Source organism: Anas platyrhynchos, chromosome 1, assembly GCF_047663525.1.
Source record: "Anas platyrhynchos isolate ZD024472 breed Pekin duck chromosome 1, IASCAAS_PekinDuck_T2T, whole genome shotgun sequence".
Taxonomy (NCBI): domain Eukaryota; kingdom Metazoa; phylum Chordata; class Aves; order Anseriformes; family Anatidae; genus Anas; species Anas platyrhynchos.
The window spans coordinates 70,617,531-70,627,571 of NC_092587.1; the positions used below are offsets into that span (position 1 = coordinate 70,617,531).

The 10,041-nt window shown below is 43.9% G+C and overlaps 1 long non-coding RNA gene across 2 annotated transcripts; it reads left to right on the forward strand.

Annotated features, from left to right (window-relative positions):
• The first annotated feature begins 5,582 nt into the window (after positions 1-5,582).
• LOC110353094 (uncharacterized) lies at positions 5,583-8,642 on the forward strand. 2 transcript variants are annotated; one of them, XR_011810678.1, is made up of 5 exons: positions 5,583-5,672; positions 5,863-5,927; positions 6,272-6,364; positions 6,635-6,811; positions 7,731-8,642. It is a non-coding gene; the product is annotated as an uncharacterized lncRNA (long non-coding RNA). The 2 variants fall into 2 exon arrangements; XR_011810675.1 differs by having other exon boundaries at positions 5,584-5,672; positions 6,272-6,405.
• The last annotated feature ends 1,399 nt before the right edge of the window (positions 8,643-10,041 follow it).

Genomic DNA, 10,041 nt, shown 5'->3' on the forward strand with positions numbered 1-10,041 from the left:
CTTATTTTATTTCAAGATACTATATTCTACCTTGGATAATGAGCTGTTACTCTCTCAAAATACCAGTTGTGAATTGCTGTGGAGCTACAGAAGGCTCAACAACTCGTTTTTCATTTAAACAGCAGTGGCTACCTTTCTACAGAGTCAATGCTGTTGTAAAAATGTAGAAGTCTGTATAGCATTCATATTGCTTTGGACTCTCTGAATCTTAGTCTGCCAAATACAGCTGTTAAACATCAGAGTGCACCTCAGATGTAGTTCTCCAAATCATATAGCAGAGAGACATTATGGACAGACACCAGAAAAAGCATCATCAGCCCTATCATTGAGCCATTTAAGTTTAATGTTGAAAAAACAATATTTTTTAGGGGGAAAGCACAGATCAGGAAATGAAAGCAAATGGTGTTCCAGCTGCAGCTCTACCCTGTCTCCTCCATGCCAGTTACAAAGGCCTACAGAGACAGCAGAGCTGCTATAATTGTTTTTAGTAGGCAGCAAGCCACAGTAAGGGACACCGAGGTATTTTTCATCGTTTAAAAAATATTCCCTGCATGTCTTAAAAAAGACACTTGGAAGTCTGAAAATAATTGATTTCCTTTGCATGAATTGTCTTCCCTTGCACATGTACTTAGTAGCAGAGGCGACTGCAAGTGCTGGAATCCTGCCATTTATTTTGTATTAGAGGAAGGACAAAACAGTGCAGCTTTGTTTTTGGTAGGGAAGGGGGGGGGTGGAGAATGTTGCTTTAAGAGCATAAAAGATGAGACTTCTTTTTGGATCCACCACTATTGGCAGCACTTCCCCAAGAAGAAGCTGAGAATGCAAAATCACATGCTTGTTCCTGGAGGGGAACTATTGAGCATGTTTAACCTGTTTTCACCAAGGAAATATTATAGCTAGCTATAGAAACATGAGAAACGTTTACGTGGCAATCAGTGCACATTTGGTAGAACTGCCTACTGAAAAGCAGGTACCTGACAAGGGAAAGTTTTGTCTTGAATCAAATCTGCTGTCAAATTATGGTTTATAAGAAATCATGCAGCAGCTGTTCCTGCATCCCTGTGTAGAGGAAAGATTGCAGCTGCCAGCCCTCTCCTGCTTGCACCCTCAGTTGTGTAAAGAAACCGCTTTGCAGGAAAATGTCTGATGTCTTGGGTTGTGTAGCTTGGTGTGGCAGGCATGGCTGTGATCTTTGTTTCAGCAGCTAGATACCTTTATCATGAATTGAAAGGCAATACTCTGCAGAAACTACACAAGTTGGTTGTCTGAGGATGCGTGAAGAATATTATTTGGGTCTGAGGCAATGGAAAGATTCCACATGGTAAGTGTTCTCTGTTTGCCAGTCTTGCCAGAAAACCTTAGCTCTGTCTCCTCGCCAAGAAGCTGATGGCCATCTTCACCTGCAGAACACACGGCTAGAGAGGAATGGCTGACCTACCACCAAGCTCCCCTGCATCGCTCAAAGCAACGTATTCCAAATAACTGATGATGCCTGCTGGTGGTCTGCTGAATAAAGGGGTATAGAAGCTCAGATGGTCCCTGGTGTGCCAGGAGATCATGGGAAAACATCCTGGCTTGCCCAGAAGGAAAGCTCAGGAGCCTTTACGTGCAGCTCTTGAGCTTTATCAGCTGCTCCTGGTTTTCTGGGCAAGTTCCCCTTGCAGAGAAAGAGCCCTTGTAAAATGCTGCGCTTCAGAGGTTCCTTTCCTTGTTCTTTTCCAAGGATGTGTGTGAAGGAGGGTTAGGAGAACCCTTAGAAATATAGAAAAGATGAATAAAGGATGCAGGTCACATGGCAGGAAGGGAATTGGGAGCGTGTGGCAGTAAGAAAGGAGGATAATGTGGCTTTCTGACAGTGAGAAGACTCAGCCCTTCAGCACTGCCATAAGAATGGCACGACTCAGTGGCATGGTAGGAACTTCAAGGGGAATAAGTGGGAAGGGTGGAGGCAGGAACAGATTTAACAGTTTAGGGCAAAGAGCCAGAGGAGTCTGGCAGGAAAGAAGGGAGTCCTGTGTTTTCTTGACCCTGTCTGTGATAGGAATTAAATAATCCTTAAGGGGTCAAAGACCTGTGGGGTTAGAGTCGATTTAACAGAGACCATTCCCACCACACCACTTGAACCTCCAATACAATAGCAGGGAGTAGAGGACAAATAGGGAAACAGAAACACTCCAGATTTGTGTCCTCCACATCTAGGTATGGGGTGAGAGTGGGACAGAAGTGTCATGCTAAAGCAGCCAAGAGCATTCCCTTGCATTTGTACTCAGGGCTATTCACCTTCCAGATTTTTCCTCAGGTTTCTTTCCTTTAAAAACAAAGAAGAAACTACTTGAAGAAGCCAATTAAATAACTCCTGTCTTCTAGATTTATCATGCAAAAAATCCTTCTGCTCTTTGAGCTAAGTGTATTTTACATAGCTGCTCTCTGCCTAATGCAACAGCAGAAAACAGAATAATAACAGACAAGGTATGAATGAGATGAGGCTGGGCAGGGGTTATGCCAATAAATTGCTCCAGTTCAGAATGTCTTCCCATTGTATGTAATTATTTTACTTTGAACCATATGACAACCTGGGACGAGGACCTTAGGAGAAGAGTATTTTTATTACACAGCTTGTGACTAGATCAAGAAACTTAAATTAAAACAGTATAATAAAAAGAGGGGAAAACTGTAGCAAGAGCCAAAGCTGGGCACCCTATTCTCCCATGTGCCTGGTGACAGGACAAGGGGGAATGGGCTAAAGTTGCACCAGGGGAGGTTTAGGTTTGATATTAGGAAGAACTTACTTACCAAAAGGGTTGTTAGGCATTGGAATAGGCTGCCCAGGGAAGTGGTGGAGTCACCATCCCTGAAGGTTTTTAAAGGGCATTTAGATGTAGAGCTTAGGGATATGGTTTAATGGAGGACTGGTTAGCATTAGGTCAGAGGTTGGACTAGGTGATCTTGGAGGTCTCTTCCAACCTAGATGATTCTGTGATTCCCCTGAACACCCCCAGGGATGGTGACTCCACCACTTCCCTGGGCAACCCACTCTGGTGCCTGACTACCCTTTGTCTAAGAACAGGTTGAATGGGGCTTTGGTCAAACTGGTCTAGTGGAAGGTGTCCCTGCCTGTAGCAGGGGGGTTTGAAATGGATGGTTCCTTCCAACCCAAACCGTTCTGATTCTATGAAATCAGCATCATGATTTGATGAGGTAGAAAACACCACTGCTCTGGACCACTTGCCTTCCTCTTCTGATGTGTGACTGAAAGAGCTTCCTGATGGGGATAATCCCTCGTGTACTGTCATGACTGCACTTTGTTGGCATTAAATGGTCAAGACACTACTCTGCTAGCAAGAGCTATCAGCTTTCAGGGGCAGGGACTAGCTGGAGGGCAACAGGTGACGTGATCAGGATGGGAATACGGGCAAGGCGTCAAGAACCAGCTCCAACACCTTGCCTTGGCAGGGGCATTACCTCCCCATGGCCTTGATGCTGACTCTTACTCAGACTTGTTGACGCTCGTGGAAAGTGTTATAAAAATCTCATGTGAGCTGTGCTTATATACTGCCTGCTTCCTGTGTTTCACCTCCCCTGGTTCCTATTACGTGGAGTACGTAATGAAAACCAGATATTTGCCTCCTAGAGCATTTAATATGCTTCTGTGGCTCATTCCTTAACTGAGGCAGCCCTTGTCCTTGCTGTGAAATCACAATTGGCTGCTGTGGAAATGAGCACAGTGTTGCTAACACGCTTATTTGGCTTCAGGTGGGAAGCAAGCAGCAGGTGAACCCTTGAGATAAAGATCCAGATTTTATGCAAATACACCCTGCTTTGAAAAGCCAAGGAAGAAAAGAGCAGAAAATGACCTCTACTTTGGACAGGAGGAGAGTACGTAAATTAATTTTTTATTAAAATTGCTCACGAGGCAATAGATGCTTAGAAAAAAAAAAAAAAAAGAAAGAAAAAAAAAAAGAGGTATATTTTTCCTAACACTACACTTTCCAGGCAGTCTCTGTTTGCTGGAAACAGAGTGGTTCCTCCCTCGACTCCCCTTTCTTCTTTCCATCATGTGAGTGTTTCAAGAAGTTCTGTGGCTGAAGTATTGCTGTGCTAATCACCAAACGTGGTGGTGGTGGCATTGCTCTGAAGCACAGCTGTTAGGGATGAATTACTTTATGGAAGAAAAACACTTTCAGATGGTTCTAATAAAATCTTGTTCCATAAGCAGCACTAATAATGAAGGACATGTTTTTTTTAAATGTGCTCCTCCCTCCACTCCTTGCAGTGCAATGCCCTTATGTCCTCACCACATTCTCTCTCTGTGATGCCCACCTCTCCAAAACCCCTCAGCCCCTTACCTTGTCCCCCTTGGTTTTGGTTGTGCAGAAGGTAGCAGCACATTCAGCCCTGAGGGCTGAGAACAACCAGTCCAGAGGTGCTCCTCAGCAGCCATGTGCTGGATGAGGGACAAGGTCCACCTGTCCCACCTGGTGTGGGTGAGCAAACCTTGACATAGCCCTGGAAGTTGTTCCCGCAGCAGTGTTCAGGAAGGACGATTTATGCCAGGGCTATGGTGAGGTGCATGGGGAGACCAGTGCACATGCAAGGGGCTGTTGAATGGTTTCCTGTCCAGGTGGAAAGCCCAGCAGCACTTCTCTGCAGACCCTCACACAACTTTGCATCCTGGGGTGTCTTGAACAGCAGGACCAAAAAGCTGGAGCTAAGTTTGAGTAAATAAATGAAAAACAGGACTGATGCATGTAAGCCATGACTGTGTTACTGGGCTGATGATGGGACTGTGAAGGCTCCTGTCAGGAACTGGTATTTTATTTCATTTATTTATTCATTCATTCATTCATTCATTATTTATTTATTTTTATCTTATTATTTATTTATATATTTTCATTTCCAAAGATGCAGGATGGCAAGATAGGTTGGTGCATACAAGTGAAGGTGAAATAGGAAAGTCTATTCCTTAAAATTTTGAAGGATGGGAAGGGATACTAATTGTTTCCTCCATTGACATCCCTCTGTCTTTGTAAAAGAGAAATGCTCAGAAGCCTGAGGTTAAACAGAAGTATAGGTTGGTCCCAAAGCCAGCATCTGAGGGAAAGCTTTTTGGTGGACAGCATGGAATGAGTTGCTCTTGCTGTTTTTCAGGTCTCTGTAGGAAACACAGGACTGTCTATTAGCATGGGGAATGGGATTGGGTGGGGAAAAGGCAGACATTTTTTTCTGCTGCTTCATGACACTTGGCTTCTCTTACCACATGGGTGTTTTTCTCTCCCTCATCTGATGTTTGAATCATCCTTCAGCTTTACATGACTCCAGAAAATGAGAACCAATAAGACAGGCAAGAGACATGATCCTCACCTCCCCATTGTTTGTTTCCTTGAAATAATTTTATGATGGTAATAAAATCTATCTCTTCCCATGACTGAAAAAAAAAAAACCAACAGGTAAAGCACCTGTAGGAGTAACAGGGCTTGCTGATTCAGATTCATAATTTACTGCAGGCTCTCTGAGGCCTCCAACATTTGTTTTCAATTACCTGGCATTTGTCTTGCTGGTGTGCACAATTAGCTGCTGTTGCTGTAACCAGGTATGGGGTGGGTTTGGTCTCTAGACTCCAGCATTTCACTAGGAGCCAACTTGGAGTAATGACAAAGATCATTTCAGAGAAGGTTTTTTTGTTTGTCTGTTTTGTTTGGTGGGTGAGGGTGGGTGGGTGATTGCATAGCTACATGAGACCACTCCTGATTTGAAATTAAATCTAGACTGTTTTATTCCTGTGTTATTTTGTTATTTAAAAATAAAAAAGCACAATGCACAAGGATTGTATTAAATATGATGATCCTTCCCTTTTGCCCAAAGGTGCTTTGCTACTTATAAGTCTAAAAGTCGTTGGGAGGAATTGAATTCCACATGCATCATCAAGAGTAAGAATCCAGTCATCTCTCTCTGGCTATTACTGCAGCATTATAATTGCCATATTAGTTTTATATTTAATGATTTCTACACCTGTTTCTTCCAGACAGAATAGATTCAGTGATTTGATGCATCTTTTGAATCTTTGTCTGTTCTTTTTTTATTTTTATTTTTAAACATATGAACCTAGAAGAACTTGATACCCTATTTATAATTACAACTGCCTCTACTATTTTCATTGCAAATCTTTTCAAGAAAAAACACAGATACTAGATATTTGGTTTGCTATATAGTTTTATTTGTGTATGCGCACAAAGAAACTGACAGTCCATCATTCTTGTCTTCTTGAGAACAGCTGCAGCAAAATGCTTAGTGTTGTAATAACTGTGAGAGAACCATTCTTCATCCATCCTTGGGCTGCTAGAAAGAGAGACCCTGAGGCCAGAAGGTAATTAGCTGGCTTGTTTTTGAGCTGAGATGCTTGATAAGGTATGTACCAAATCCTCCAAAATGAACTGCAAACTCATGTGCATATTATTAACAGCAAATTTGTTGCCATAGTGGTTTTCAGCTTACTTTACTAGAGTCACTATCTGAAGATAAAATAAAAAGACACTCTTTCTTTTTAAAGCCACTAGCAGCAGTGGGGGAAATGGTGGGTTTGATGCTGGTAATTAGAGCATTTTACAGGTTTCCCCACTCCTTTTTCCTTTGAGAGACCCTGGTCGACTTGTCCATGTGGATGTACCTGCCTATGCCCATTGCATTGTCCTATGGTCTGTACAAGAGAAAGCAGCCTCAACCCATAATTGCCTATAACTTGCTGTTCACACCGCTGGGTACATGAGACTTTGCCTGGGATGGAATGCTGAGCATCTCTCTTAAGGGACCACTGGTAAGCAAAGAGGGCAAGCAGTTTGCTCAGTAGCATTTGAGGGAGCGGGGAGGAGAAAGACATTCCAGTCCACTCCCCTTCCCCCCGTCAGAGGAAAATACAGTTTGTGAATCCTAAAACCTTTTTTCAAAATCTGAGAGTAAAAAGCAAACTTAAGTCTTCAAAGTGATTGTGAGTCAGTCCCCTTCAAAGCATTTCCATGGATTTCTTGAAGTTTCTTTCCAGTGTGTATTCCAAACGTTTTTGTGGGGATGATAAATTCTTCCTGTCTCACATTTAATTTTGGTCCATCAAACTGGCTCTCATTTTGGTTTTTCTTCTGGCATTAAAGGCTAATTTGCCTCCTCTAATTGAATGCAGAAACTACATCTAACATGACAGCCACTACCCACTCAATAATGGGATATTGTCTTTCCCGACTTGCACTCGCCTTAATTAAAAGCAGAGAGCTGACCTCGGCACTGAACTCTGCCCTATTCCTTGCTAATGCTTTTACACATCACTTCACGCTAAAGCTCGGCAGAGCACATGCAAGGTCCTGGCAGGCCAGCGCTGTTTTTTTGTTTGGCATTGCTGTAAGAGCCAGGCTCGCTCAGTCCGCAGGAGGTGGCTGGTGGCCGTGGCAGCACTGCCGCTGCCCCAGCTGCTCCTGGCCGGCGGGACATGGAGAGGCAGCAAGTGCCCTGGGGGGCTCCATGGCATGGGTGGGTATCAAAAAACATTGTCAATGGGTGGCTGGAGGTGAGCTCTCTGCAGAGCCGATGCAAGCATTGGGATGGGCTATGAAGGGAAGTGCTGGTGAATAGCCCTTGCTTCTTCCGAAAGAAATGCACTTTCCTTGTGCAAGTGATGGTGTGGAAAAGAAACACACAGACATCTGTCAGTAAATAGTGTGGGTATTTTTGTGATTGTTTGACAGAAAAGTGATGGATCAGTGCAATGGGACATATCCCTGAGAAGGACACCTCATCTCTAAACTAAACCAGTATTTTTCAACAGACTGTGGTTTTTACCATAATATTCAGCATTTTACTTGGTCTCCAGCTCCTGGAGAGGGAAGAATTGAAGAGCTCAGCTTTCAGCTAAAAGCCTTCACCCTCCTGCTCCTGGACAGAAAGTAACATTGGGAACTGCCTTTACCTGATAGGATAAAAAGTGGAAGGCAAATGTGGCATGCATCCTCCACAACCATTTTGAAAAACCCTGAACACCACCTGAGGTGGTTAATCTTTCAGGGTTTTTCTTGGAGAGGCTGAGGAGCCCTGAGTTACAAGTGCTTTTTGACATTGGGGTTGGCAACGCAAAAGACAAGACATGATTCCTGTTAACAGCCTTCTACAGCTTTACCAGAGGAGGTCCATCACAAGGCAACCATCACCTTTTCTCCAATGCTTAAAATAATTACAATGCCTGAAGCATTCTTGTATCCCCACTCCACAGAAAATCTTTGCTAACAGTTAAAGCTAAATAAAGACAGAGAGCAGTGCTTGCTGCATTTACCTCATACCACAACTTCTTGGCCACTTGCTTGCAAGCACAGCTGCACAGTGATACTTCTCATCAACTTTGTTTTGCTGTGTCCTTGCATGGTCCAGTTCCCTGCTGCTGGTTCCAGAGCCTTGACCCAGCAGAAGATTTTAATTTCACTACAGACATCCACACTGAACCTAGGAGGTTTCTAGAGTGTGTGGAAGATAACTTCCTGAAACAGCTAGTGAGTGAGCCAGCTAGGGACGGTGTCCCACTGAACCTTTTGCTTGTACGTAGAGAAGGACTTGTGTATGATATGAAGGTTAGAAGCCATCTCAGGCACAGCAATCACAAATTAAAAGAATTTTCAATTCTTGAAAGAGTAAGGAGGAGGTTTAGCAGAAGATCCACTCTGGACTTCCAGAGGGCAGACTTCGGTCTGTTAAGGAGAATGGCTGGTGGAGTCCCTCAGGAGGTAGTCCTGAAAGGCTGGATGCTCCTTAAGAGGGAAATCCTGAAGGCACAGGAGCAGGCTGTCCCCATGTGCTGAAAGATGAACCAGTGTGGAAGAAGACCAGCCTGGCTGAACAGAGAGCTGTGGCTGGAGCCCAGAAAGAAAAAGAGGGTTTACAACTTTTGGAAGAAGGGGCAGTACACTCAGGAGAACTACAGAGATGTCATGAGGCTGTGCAGCGTCAAAATTAGTAGGACTAATGCCTAACTTGAGCTCAATCTGGCTACTGCTGTTAAATACAATAGAAAATACTTTTATAAATACATAAACAAGAAGAGGACTAAGGAGAATCTCCATCCTTTGTTGGATGTGGGGGGAAACAGTGACGAGAGATAAGGAAAAGGCTGAGGTAATTAATGCCTTCTTTGCCTCAGTCTTTAGCTGCAAGGTGTGGTGGTTTTACCGTACTGGGCAGCTAAACCCCACAACCGCTCTCTCACTCCCCCTCCTTTAGATGAGGAGGGGGAGAAGTAAAGCAAAGAACAACTCACGGGTTGAGATAAGGATAATTTAATTAAAGGGAAATAATTATAATAATTAAATAAAGACTACCATGAAGTAAACAATTTAACTAAGGGGAAATAAAAAGGGAAAGGGGAAAGGGAGGGGAAAAAAAGGAAAATAAAAAGAAGGGAGGAAAACAAACAAACAAAATAAATTAAGGCTATATGGAAGTGCAGAGGAAATAAATTACTCTCTACTTCCCACAAATGAGCGATGATTGACCACGTCCTTGAAGCAAGGCCTCAACGCACGCAGCCAGTGTTCGAGAGGAGGACCGACGTCTTCCAAACGATAGCCCACCCCTCCCCTCTTCTTCCTGTTTCCACCTTTTATTGCTGAGTGTGACATCACATGGTATGGAATATCCCTTTGATTGGTTTAGGTCAGCTGCCCTAGTGATGTTTCTCTCCTCACCTTTTGCCCACCCCCTAGGAGGGTTAGAGAAAGGCCCAATGCTGTGCCACTGCTACTCAGCAGTAGACACAACACTGGTGTGATAACACTGCTGTTCCAGCTACAAGTACAGAGTACGGCACTGTATGGGCTGCTGCCGGGAAAGTTAACATTCCAGCCAGACCCAGTACACAAGGCCAGTTGTTCTCTGGGTAATCGGCCCTGTCAGCTGGTAGATAGGGAAAGAGAGCCGAACGGAGTCCTCATAATCCATGAGCAAATGGCCTGCTGAACCTCTTAGATGAATGCAAGTCTATGGGGCCAGATGGGATCCACCTGAGGGTACTGA